Source organism: Neltuma alba, unplaced genomic scaffold, assembly GCF_004799145.2.
Source record: "Neltuma alba isolate B1F8T4 unplaced genomic scaffold, ASM479914v2 tig00011975_pilon, whole genome shotgun sequence".
Lineage (NCBI taxonomy): Eukaryota > Viridiplantae > Streptophyta > Magnoliopsida > Fabales > Fabaceae > Neltuma > Neltuma alba.
Genome location: NW_021636550.1, coordinates 38,054 through 51,712, shown reverse-complemented (window position 1 = coordinate 51,712; position 13,659 = coordinate 38,054). Strand labels below are relative to the sequence as shown.

The 13,659-nt window shown below is 36.9% G+C and overlaps 1 pseudogene; it reads left to right on the top strand.

The window, feature by feature from the left end:
• The first annotated feature begins 349 nt into the window (after nucleotides 1-349).
• On the top strand, nucleotides 350-11,110 carry LOC114720361 (uncharacterized; annotated as a pseudogene).
• Nucleotides 11,111-13,659: the final 2,549 nt, after the last annotated feature.

Genomic DNA, 13,659 nt, shown 5'->3' with positions numbered 1-13,659 from the left:
GTCTATTATATTTATGCATTTTTTTCCAAGATAGTCCTTATAATAATGATAGTTCTAGTCAATACATTTAATTAGCAAGGATATTTTAGGAATGACAACACTTATTTATTACAAATAACTAACTTAACTTGCTTCTTTAATCTCCTCAAATTAGTCAACTGGGTCTTATAATTAGGACCGGAGGTAGTATATTGGAATAAAAAAATATATCACTAGAAACATGGCTTTTTTAAAAGGAAAAAACCACATTTCCAGACCCCCCACAAAAGTCAATGTCGACTAATGGATCATGCCTTGCGCTCAAGCTGTGTTAACTCAGATGCATTCATTTGATCATGTACTGAGCTCAAGCGCCTGCTTCCAGACATTGCACCGACTAAAATCTGCATAGATTGGTCTCACACGCACCAACATGATTCTCAACTTGACTCTTAATTCCCTTCTCCTGATTTTGTTGTGTCTGCCCTTGCAGTCCACAGACGCAATTACATATAAAGAAACGTTGCGAATGGGCCAAGTACTTGGAGCCTCAGATACCTTGGTATCTGCTAATGGCAATTTCGAACTGCGATTTTTCCGTAAAGAGAATCCAACCAGGTACTATGCAGGGATACGGCTCAAGAAAGTTCCTGGAGAGAATATTGTTTGGGTTGCGAGCAGAAAGCACCCAGCCACCGATTCCAAAGCGGTTCTTACTGTTGATAATAGGGACGGAAATCTTGTAATTAAGGATGACGGAGTGGAATACCAGGTCACCGACATTTCCGATATCAGCAGTACATATGTTATGCTCTTGGATTCGGGTAATCTCTTGCTAGTGAACAACTCCAACTTGAATGTTTTATGGCAAAGTTTCGACCACCCCACAGATACCCTTGTTCCTGGAATGAAAGTAGGATTTGACGTTGAATCAGGAAACAATTGGTCCTTGATATCATGGGCAAGTGTAGATGACCCAAGTCCTGGAATTTTCTCTCTTCAAGTTGGCGGGTCCAACGACGGGCGTAGGCTAATCATCAAGAGAAATTCTGACACATATTGGGTTGGCGATGTGCTAACAGATTTCTTGTTTCAACGTTCTGATAACATAAACAATGCTACAGGGGATGTGGGCTATTTCGTTTGGCAAGGGAACTATACTTCTCGATTGGTTCTGGAAGTTTCTGGGGAGCTTAACCAGCAAATATGGTCGTCTCATAACAAGCAGTGGGTTTCTTTGCTGTCATCCAAGTGCAGAATAGATGCATGCGGAAATTTTGGCATTTGTAATCCACAAGCCCTTGATCCTTGCGAGTGTTTTCCAGGTTTTAGGCCGCACGATGAAGATTCTTGGAAGAAGGGGAACACAAAAGCAGGTTGTGTGAGGAAAACAGAGTTGCTCTGCAGAGACGGGAGCAGTAATGGACCGCCTGACGGGTTTTTTCCATTTAGCGGAGTGTATTTTCCTTCCGCTAGTCTGCTTCCCCTCAAAATTCAGAACGCATACAAATGTCAAAGATATTGCTCAACCAAATGTAATTGCGTGGCCTATGTTTACGATGTCTCGGGTCGCTGCTTAATATGGCTTAATCAATTGCTGAACTTCAAAAACATCTCGGTAGACGTTGGAGGAAATAATTCTAGACCAAGTTTCTATCTCAAAGTTGCTGGTTCTGAGTTGATTAGCAATGGTATGACGACGGAAGCTCCTGTGACTTAGCATGATTGGTTCGTCCTTCTTCCTTTTTTTTACCGGACATTATGATGATAATTTGATTGTCGTTTTGCGCAGTGTCGAATGCAGGGAATAATCGAGATCATAAGCCTAATCAAAGCCGGAAGAAGTTACTAACAGTTGTAATAGTTATCTTATTTGTTGCACTGCTTATAGCAGCTCTATTTGCTTACTACTGCCGGAGGAGAAAGCTTAGGGGAGAAGGTAAGAAAAAAGGATGAAATAAGGAATATGAACAATAATAATAATATGAAGTTGCAGATATCTATTAACTTTCCTCTCACTTTCTAGGGGAGGATCTGCTACTGTTTGATCCAGGTATGAGCATGAAAGTTGAGATGTCAGAGCTTACTGATGTCGATAAGGCTGGAAGAGTTAACAGGAGTGATGTCAAGTTGCCATTGTTTAGTTTTGCAAGCGTTTCTGCAGCAACTAATAACTTTTCACCTGAAAATAAGCTTGGTGAGGGCGGCTTTGGACCCGTTTACAAGGTAAGTTCCAAGTTCAAATGTTTTGGAGTGATGCTTGAGAATAGATGAACGTACAAGGATTAATTTGCAGGGTAAGCTGTTGAATGGGGATGAGGTTGCTGTCAAAAGGCTATCTGCGAGATCAGGTCAAGGATGGGAGGAGTTGAAAAATGAGGCAATGCTCATTGCAAAACTCCAACACAACAATCTTGTCAGGCTTTTGGGTTGCTGCGTTGAACGTGATGAAAAGATGCTTATTTATGAATTCATGCCTAACAGAAGTTTGGATTTTTTCCTATTCGGTTTGTATTTTGCTGTCTCAAAACTCGTAGCTTGAATGTGAAATCTTCTCGTTTATTTTAAGCTGGCCTAATTTCTAGTGATGCGAAACAGATGCAACAAAACGCACAATTTTAGCCTGGGAAACCCGAGTTCGGATAATCCAAGGGATTGCCCAAGGTCTTCTTTATCTTCATCAATATTCTAGATTCTGAATCATTCATAGAGATCTAAAAGTTAGCAATATTTTGCTGGACATCAACATGAATCCCAAAATATCAGATTTTGGTTTGGCAAGACTATTTGGTGGAAATGAATTGCAAGCAAATACAAACCGGATTGTTGGCACTTAGTAAGTATAATTAAGAAGTCCTATTAGTATATAACGAGAAACTTTTAAGTAGATCAAATCAATTGCAAATAAATATATAAGCATTTTAGAGGTACATTTCACTAGAAAGTATCTTATTTGTTTTATTGTTGCCTGCAGTGGATATATGTCTCCTGAATATGCATTAGAAGGCATTTTCTCAATCAAATCAGATGTATTTAGCTTTGGAGTCCTTTTGTTAGAAATAATAAGCGGCAAAAAGAATACTGGTTTATATAATACAAACTCCCTCAATCTTCTTGGATATGTAAGTATCTAACTCATTCATTCTGTTATTTCTGCAAGTTTCGATTCATTATACTACCTTTAGTCTTTAATATAAAAGTTAGTCTGACTTTTAATTTGGTCTTAAATATAAGACCCCAATCTACTTTGTCTCTCATCTTTATTCATTTTGTCTCAATATAGTCTTTGTAGTAGTTGTACATGTTAAAAATTTCATAAAATACTAAAGCTAATACACTTGATTGTAAGAGTATTTTAGAAAAGACAGTACTTATTTATTACAAATAACTAATTTAACAAACTTTTCTAATCTACTTAAATTAGTCAACTGGCTCTTATATTAAGGATTGAAGGTAGTATAAAAACTTGTGATTTCTAGAAGCTAGCAGAGGTCAGTTACTCGTGTTCTTTATTTCTCTGTGGCTTTGAAGGCATGGGACCTATGGACAAGTGGGAGAGGAACAGAGCTGATGGATTCAGCGTTAAAGGATGAATCGATACAGAAAATTGTGGTGCGAAGATACGTGAACATAGCACTGCTTTGTGTTCAAGAAAGTGCAGAAGACAGACCGACCATGTCTGATGTTGTTTCAATGCTTGGGAATGAGAATATAGTCCTACCTTTTCCTAAGCCCATAGCTTTCCTAAATGTAAGGGGTATCAGGACTTCAAGATCAGACGGAAGCTCGGCAGAAAATGTTTCTACTAATAACATGACTGCTTCGGTTATGGAAGCAAGATGAGTTTGTATTTCCCTATATGTATATTACTTCTTAGCAAACATTGCAGGTTTGCAATATCGGAGGTTTCTACTTCATTTTCTGTTATATCTCAATAAACTTGTATAAAAAATCAGGAATGAAGTAAAGGATTAGTAAGGAAATCATAAGGATATTGTTTTTGATAACCCTTGCTTGATTAAGCGACGAAGTCAAATACAAGTGTAAGAAGGTTGTTGTATTATTTACAAAGTTGCAAAATTCCGCAGGTTAATACCGCGCCCCTTTTGTTCTACTCACAGACATGGAGGGAGAAAGCGAAAATACAAATCAAGATTGAAATGTATTATTTTTAATATTGTTCCATTAATTTGAATACTGATGCCAAAGCCGCCTCTTTGGATTTATTGGTGCTTGATTGTTTTTATGGCTTCTGCTATGGTTGACAAGTCAAATGTCTAGGTTCATGTCACCCTATTATTTTATTGATTGTAATAAGCACTCCCTTTTGCCCCCCCCCCCCTTTTGTCTTGGTGTACAAGGCCACTTACAAAGCTGTGTAGAAGACAAAAAACTAGGTCAGAGCTCAATAAATTCCTGTGCACTAACACCGGTGGTGAATCATGTAAAATTGTTGTATCGAACGTCTCACGATAAGTATGTCGAACAGTCTGAACATGTACTCAATAATGACAGCCCAATCTTGCATTAGAAGATCTCTTGTATTTTTTATTGAGCTGTAAAGAGGACGATTCAGGAAAATTTTGTTATGAATAAATGTGGGGGTTTCCATCGAATTAGTGGAGGCAATTTTTCAATATACTCTTCCCATTTTATAATATAATTAACTTATTTTTATAGTATAAATTACACTATAAAATGAGTTTTATATTTATGATCAAAAGAGTATGTTTGTCATCCTCTCTTGTGCTAATGTCAACTGACAATTTCGAAGACTAAGGACTGATTAGTGATCACTATCAGACCGAAAGTGAAAAAAGAAGACTAGTCATGTTCTTATTATTTCTCTGATTCCTAATATAAAACCTAATTATTAAATTAATTTTGGTTTTAAATATAAAACCTATTTATTATATTTATCAATTTTTTCTAAATTATTCTTATGAAAACTCCCTCAACTATAATCAAGTAAGTGAGGGAGGGAGGATATTAAGAAAGATGATTATGGTTTTGTAAGAAAAACATGTCATATTTCTTATAATTAACCAACTTACCTAACTTTCTTAATCTAATCAAATTAATTAAATAAGTCTTACATTAAGAATCGGAGGAGTATTTTTTTTTAAAAAAAAATGTGTCAGCTAGAGTTTATTGGCTCGCCGCCCTCTTCTTGACTGTTCTGCCCCGGGCCGTGAAAGATTTTAGGTGGTTGAGGCAGCCGTTTACGACCTCTAATAAATTAGGATTCAATTTTTCCCCATAATATTATTTATTGTCATTTTCCTTCGAAAGAAATTAATGTAATTCCTTGTTCATCCCTTTCAAATAGTAGTCACCTTCAACCATAATCTTTTGGCTGGAAGCACAGTGAAATTTACAACTTTCTGGAAGGTCAAATCTGAAATTAGAATCATACTTAGTAACTAATTTGGTCCTCAAGGTTTTCAGGCATGGAGACCCTGGACTGAAGAGAAGCCATTGGATCTTGTAACCTACAGATACGATTCATCCATGTGGGATTGTTATCTTTGTGTCTAATCATATTATATGCTTTGGACGGAAGAAAAGAAAAGCAAAATTTATTCCATGCGTTCATTCTTGACGTGGATATAAGCATGAAAGTAAAAGAAAAAAAAATAAAGATATGCATAATATATTATAAAATTTCTGTGTGTTTGTTGGGATATGGATTGCAGCTAGTTGCAGTATAAATAATCATTGGATTGACTCTGACCCAGGGTTGAATGTGCTGTTGATTCGTCTTTTTTGGGTGTCCGCATTCGGTACTAATCAGTTGATGGGCACCGGTGCTCATTATTTTATGAGCAATTAGTATCGTTTAGATTTAATCTGGACCGTTCAGATTTAATATTTTTAAATAATTATTTAAAAATAAAAAATTTATATTTTTAAAGAATGATAATTAAGAGATTATCTTTATTTTTTATCTTATACCTATTAAAATAATTATTTTAAAAAATAAAAATAAAAATAAAATAAAATTTGGACTGTTTAGATCAGATCTGGACGGTCCAGATCTAATGAGTATTGGGTGCTCATCACATCCAATGCAAATCCCTCTTTTTTGTCATTAAAGTACAGTGCGATGCAGGGTGCAGACAGGGCCGAATATCCTCTCTTCATTACGTTCTGTGCATCATTATCATCAAATCAATTCCACATTTGTCTATTACAGATTTACAGCAATGGCCTCAAGTTAATCTTCGCCAATTTCTATCGATCTTCCTAGTGGCTAAGTTCAACGAGGTAAACCAGAATGTGAATTTTCATTATCTCATTTTAGATTAAAGAATTGCTTTCTTAAAATCCACTTGAAAAGCGCTGTAAAGATCAGCGCTTTGCTGGACTGCAAGAAATTCATGAAGCCATTGAGAAATGAAGGCATAACAAAGCATATTTCCGGTTGAAGATGTCCCAAGCAGCAACAAATCATAAAAACACTGTTCACTGAGACCCACATCCTTGAACCCATTACCCCTTCATCCATCGCAGCCAGGTCCGTGTCTTGCTTCCTTGACCTTTACTGGGTGGCAAAAGCTATAGACTGGTGCATTGAGTGGCGATGGAGAACTTTATTGTAGTGCTTATTTGCATTAGTTTGCTCTTAGTAAGAACCTCCACTTCGGAGCCAGCCTTTAAGAGATGGGGAGACCTTAGTAACTAAGTGTAGGAGTATGAGATGGGCTTTTTTAGTCCTGGAAAATCGAAGAACCGATACTTGGGTATATAATACAAGCGAATGGACGAGTTAGCTAGCGAAATAACCAAGGCTTAATAAGGTTTTGCCATTGGCTGCTCCGTGCTCTCCCCCTCCTCTCCAAACAGACCCTAGAGTTTATTGGCCATCTTTCTTTTCAGGGGTATTTGGATAGAAACAAAACTATGATTTTAAAAATATTTTTACAGTATACAAAATAAAAATATAAAAAAATTTATCTCGATTTATAAATTTTTTTTTAAAAAGCACTTTGAGGCTTTGAGCATAACCCAAACATCCCCTCGTGTTGAAAAATACTTCCGCGAGGTATACTCGTGAGAGTCTGACTTGTATTCAACATATTTTGACATGGGCCCACACATAAAAGCAGATTCTATTTCACGGGTGACGCTCAACCACGGGCAACATTAATATAATCAATTTTAATAAAATATAAAGGAGTACACCGCGTTGATTCATCTCTTTTGTTTTTTTTGACCGATGACCGCATTGATTCATCTAAACCAGTGAAACTCCATATGATCACATGAAATTCATGACTTCATTGTAAGTGAGACAGAGAACCAAGAGAATTTTTACACTTCAAAGTCGCCGTTACTAATTACTACGCCCTAACGAACTGCTTTTCTTCTGAATAAAACATGAGGTCAAATTAAAGTGAAATGTTAAATATCCAACAATATGGTGAATTAATGTTGGTTCTATGTATTATATATAAAACGTATTTTATATATTTGTTAATTTTTTTTAAACTGAGCTTGTTGATGTTTCCTAATAATCAAGCAGAAAATGGAGAAAAATTAAAAAATGCTTAGAATGTTTTAAAAAAAATCATATTACTTAATATAATTAATATTGTTAATATATTTGAATTAGTTAATTAGGTTTTAGGACGTTGGAGTAATATGTTGGTTTTGTTTGTTTTCCAGGCTCCCGCGTCCTGTCCAATGCACACACGGAGATTTCGAAGAGGTCAAAGTCTGCAACCCTGAAGCAGTGGAGGGCTGGCTGATAGTGTCATTTAATCATGCCTTGCCCTCAAACGCTTGCTCTCGTCCATTCGGATAGCTGAACATCGGGATATCTGGTTCACGGACACCAACATGAAACTAAGCTGGACTCTCAATTCGTTCCTGAGTTTGATCTGGCTTTTCTTGCGTTCCACGAATGCAATCACGTACAAAGAAACGTTGGGGATGGGCCAATCACTTGGAACCTCGGATACCTTGGTGTCTGCTAGCGGGAACTTCGAGCTGGGTTTTTTCACTCGAGGGAATTCGACCAAGTACTATGTAGGGATGTGGTTTAAGAAAGTTCCTAAAGACAGCATTGTTTGGGTTGCAAATAGAAAGCTCGCAGCCAGCGATTCCAATGCCGTTCTCACTGTTACTGACGATGGAAATCTTGTAGTCAAGAATGACAGGATGGTGTACTTTGTCACCAACATTTCCGACATCAGCAGTACCCATGTTATGCTCTTGGATTCTGGTAATCTCCTGCTGATGAACAACTCCAACTTGAACATTTTGTGGCAAAGTTTCCAGAATCCCACAAATACCCTTTTGCCTGGAATGACGGTACGATCTGACGAAGGAGCCAGTTGGTCGTTGACATCATGGACAAGTGTAGAAGACCCGAGTCCTGGAAATTTTTCTCTTGAAGTCGACAATTCCATGGGGAGCGCTAGGTTAATCATCAGGAGGGAATCCGAGATATACTGGATTGGTGATGAGCAATCTAATTTCACGTTTCAAAGTATTGGTAATCGAGCCTCCGCTACATGGGACACAGGCTATTTGACTTGGCAAGGGGACTACACTTCTCGATTGGTTCTGGAAGTTTCTGGGGAGCTTAACCAGCAATTTTGGTCACAAGATACGATGCGGTGGGTTTCCTTGCTGTCATCCAAGTGCGGGAGAAACGCAACCTGTGGAAATTTTGGCATTTGTAACCCACAAGCCACTGATCCCTGTGAGTGCCTCCAAGGATTTGAGCCGTACGATGAAGATTCTTGGAAGAAGGGGGACACACCCGCAGGTTGTCGCAGAAAAACAGAGTTATGCAGTAACACGAGCAGTGATGGACTCGATGACGGTTTTTTACTAGTCGATGGAGTGGATTTTTCTTTGGATAGTCCGCTTGCTTTCAAAACTCAGAACGCATTCACATGTCAAAGAGATTGCTCAATCAATTGTTCTTGCGTCGCTTATGCTTACGATGTTACGGGTAGTTGCTTGTTCTGGCTTGATCGAGTGTTGAATCTGAAGAACATCTCGGTTGACTATAGAGATGACAATTATAGACCAAGTTTCCATCTCAAACTGGCTCGCCCTGACTTGATTAACAATGGTATGATGACGGCAACTCTTTCGACTTCGCATAATTGGTTTCACCACATTTTTTTAATTTCTTTTTTTCCTTCCTTTTTTCGGAAGATTATGCTGATTGCAATTTGATAATCGTTCTATGCAGCGTTGATTAATAATCCTGATCATAACTCCAGTCTGAGTCAGAAAGCGTTGCTAACAATTGTCATAGTCATCATATTTCTTGTAATGCTTGCATTAGCCCTGTTTGCATACTACTGCCGGAGGAGAAAGCTTAGGAGAGAAGGTGAGAAATGTTTAAAGCTGTGGATATGAATGTTAATAATGTGAGGTTGCAAAAGTAGCTAACTTTCCTTTAACTTTGTAGGGGAGGATCTGCTTATGTTTGATACAGGCATGAGCATGAAAGTTGAGATCTCAGAGCTTACTGATGGCGATAACGTTGGAAAAGTTAACAAGAGGGATGTCAAATTGCCACTGTTTAGTTTTGCAAGTGTTTCCGCAGCAACCAATAAGTTTTCACCTGAAAATAAGCTAGGCGAGGGTGGCTTTGGACCTGTTTACAAGGTAAGATCCAAGTTTAAATCCTTTAGGTCCACAACAGTGCTACTTGAAATAAAATGAGCATGTTTAGATTAATTAGCAGGGTAAGCTGTTGAATGGGGGTGAGGTTGCTGTCAAAAGGCTATCTGCAAGATCAGGCCAAGGATGGGAGGAATTGAAAAATGAAGCAATGCTCATTGCAAAACTCCAACACAACAATCTTGTCAGGCTCTTGGGTTGCTGCGTTGAACGTGATGAAAAGATGCTTATTTATGAATTCATGCCAAACAAAAGCTTGGATGTTTTCCTTTTCGGTTTGTACTTTGCTATCTCAAAACTCCTCATAACTTGTATGTGGAATATTCTCATTTTATTTTAAACCGGCCTAATTTATGGTGATGCGAAACAGATGCAACAAAATGCAGGATTCTAGACTGGGAAACCCGAGTTCGGATAATTGATGGGATTGCCCAAGGTCTTCTTTATCTTCACCAATATTCTAGGTTCCGAATCATTCACAGAGATCTAAAAGCTAGCAATATTTTGCTGGATATCGATATGAATCCCAAAATATCAGATTTTGGTTTGGCAAGACTATTTGGTGGAAATGAATTACAAGCAAATACAAACCGGATAGTTGGTACTTAGTAAGTATAGTTAGAAAATCTTATCACTCTATAGAGAGAAATTTTTAAGTAGATCAAATCATTGCAACAAATATAAAAGCATTTTGGAGGTATATTTCACTACTGAGTATCTTATTGTTTTATATTGGTGGTTTTCAGCGGTTATATGTCTCCTGAATATGCATTAGAAGGCATTTTCTCAATAAAATCAGACGTGTTTAGTTTTGGAGTTCTTTTATTGGAGATAATAAGTGGCAAAAAGAATACTGGATTATATCACACAAACTCTCTCAATCTTCTTGGATATGTAAGTATTTAGCTCAGATTTGATTATCTTATTTCTGTAAGTTCAGAATTGATTATACAAAAATTGTGATATCTAGAAGCTAGCAGAGATCAGTTACATTTTAATTTTGGGTGCTGTGTTTCTGTGTGGCTTTAAAGGCATGGGACCTATGGACAAGTGGGAGAGGAACAGAGCTGATGGATTCAGCGTCAGAGGATGCATCCGTACAGAAAATTGTGGTGCGAAGATACGTGAACATAGCACTGCTTTGTGTTCAAGAAAGTGCAGAAGACAGACCGACCATGTCTGATGTTGTTTCAATGCTTGGGAATGAGAATATGGTACTACCTTATCCTAAGCCCATAGCTTTCCTAAATGTAAGAGGTATCAGGACTTCAAGATCAGACGGAAGCTCAGCAGAAACTGTTTCTACCAATAACATGACTGCTTCAGTTATGGAAGCAAGATGAGTTTGCATTTCCTTGTATGTATATTACTTCTTAGCAAACGTTGCAGGTTTGCATTATAGGATGTTTCTACTTCATTTTCTGTTATATCTCGATAAAATTGTATCAAAAATCAGGAATCAAGTAAAGGATTGACAAGGCAATCATAAGGATATTGTTTTTGATAACCCTTGCTTGATTAAGTGACTAAGTCAGCGACAAGTGTAAGAAGGTGTTGTATTATTTACATAATGGCAAAAATTCTGCAGGTCGATACTCCGCCCTCTGCTCTGCTCACAAACATAGAGGGAGAAAGAGAAGATACGAATCAAAATTGAAACGTATTATTTTCTATATTGTTCCACCGATCCCAAAGCCGCCTTTTTGGATTCACAGGGGCTTGACAAATTTTAATGGCTTATGTTGACATGTCAAGTGTCTAGATTCATGTCATCCTATTATTTTATTGATTATAATAAGCATTCTTTTTTTTTTTTGGGGGAATACAAGGCTGCTTGCGAATTTGTGTCGGAGGCAACAAAGTTAGATCAGATTAGAGCTCCATGTATAAATTACTACGCACTAGCATCAGTGGCCTTGTATGCTGAACAGTGGTGAATCATAAACTTGTTTTGTTGAACGTCTCACGATTGGTATGTTGAATAGTCTGAAACATAGTCAATAATGACAGTCCAATCTTGTATCAGAAGATCTCTTATACTTTTGATGGAGTCTATAAAGGGATGATTCAAGACAAAAAATTCTTGGTGAATAAATATGGCGACCTCCAACGAATTAGTGAACACACTGCCATAAGCATTTTAATAATACTCTTTCTCTTCTTAATATAAGACCTAATTATTAAGTTAATTTTGGTCCTACATATAAGAGATATTTATCATATTTATCAATTTTTTTTAAATTATCCCTATAGATATTCCCTCAACCATAATCAAGTAAGTCATGGAGGAAAGATATTAAGGAAGATGATTATGATATTTTAGGAAAAACATATCATATTTCTTATAATTAACTAACTTACATAACTTCCTTAATCTAATCAAATTAGTTAAATATATCTTATATTAAGGACCGGGGAGTATATTTTTGTCATCTTCCTGCGGTAATGTTGGCTGACAATCAACATCAAGCCAAAAAGATAAAAGGAAAACCGATCATATTCTTATTGCTAGCTCAGGTACTAGGATGTATTAGGAGAATTACAATATCCCAAATAAGAAAAATAATTACTGGAAAGTCCTAATAACAATCTAAACAGTTTTTAATGATAAGTTTTAGAATAGAAAATGATAACTTAGATTTGTAATTATTTTCCTTGCAATAATTCTTTCAAATGCATTTTTGCAGTGCACACTTTACTGTACGAAGTTTGCTCTACAATAGCCTTTTATTAAGAATTAGAATAACACCACAAAGTACCATTATTTTCTTTTTTTTTTTTTTTTTGAAAGATGCGACAGATAGAGTTTATTGCCTCGCGGCCCTCTTGATCTTGAATGTTCCTCCCAAGGCCGGGAGAGACTTTGGGTAGCTGTTTTTTTTTTTTTGTCAAAGACTTTGGGTAGGTGAGGCAGCCGTACAAGACTTCTAACAAATTAAAGTTCAATTTTCCCTGTATTATTTATTATAATATTCCTTCTAAAGTTTTGTAATTGTGTTCAACTCAAAAAATATTTTTTCTTCCATGTAATTCCCTGTTCATTTCTTTCAAACTGTCAGTTCCAACCGTAATCTTTTGGTTGGAAGCACCGTGAAATTTGCATCTTAGTTGGAAGGTCAATTCTGAAACTAGAATCAAACTGAATAACTAATTTGATCCTCAAGGTTTTCAGGCACGGAGACCCTGGAGGCCTGGACTGAAGAGAAACCATTAGAAATTGCAACCTACAGATAAGTTCTTATGGGAAAGATGCATGAAAGTAAAATAGAAAATAGAGACATGCATAATATATTATAAAACATAATGCCGTGTGTATGTTTATGTGTGTGTATGTAGGGACATGGATTGCAGCTAGTTGGAGTATAAATAATCATTGATTGATTTGACCCATGTTAGTGGGGAATATCCTTTTGATACGTTTATTTTTCTCATTAAAGTACACTGCGATGCATGGTACAGACAGGTATAGATTGGTTTAATTAACATTGCAAAATTGTTAGAAACGAAAAAATCAGAATGTCTACAGTTCAAGGGCTGCTGCTCACGATGACTAACCATCTGCTTGAACGGGTGATGATTCTCTGCACTTCCTGGGCGCATGATGTTTTATCCCCTCGCCTGATCTTATTTTAGTCTCAAATACCAACTGACTCTTATAGTTCCTCTCCGATCTGTGCTGCTCTCTGCACTAAAATACCTCTCTTCATTATATTCTCTGCATCATTATCATCTAATCAACTCCACATTTGTCTGGTTGTTGCTGCAGTGGCCTCAAGTTAATCTTTGCTACTTTCTATCGATCTTCTTAGCGGCTAACTTCACCAAGATAAACCGGAATGTGGATATTCATTATGTTATTTTGGATTGAATGCGAATTTATGCTTATATTAAGAATTCCTTTTTTAAAATCCGCTTGCAAAGCGCCGAAAGACCAGTTCTTTGCTGTACTGCAGAAAATTCATGAAGTCGTGGAGAAATGAAGGTAGAATAAAGCATATTTATGGTTGACAAGTCAAACGTCTAGATTCATGT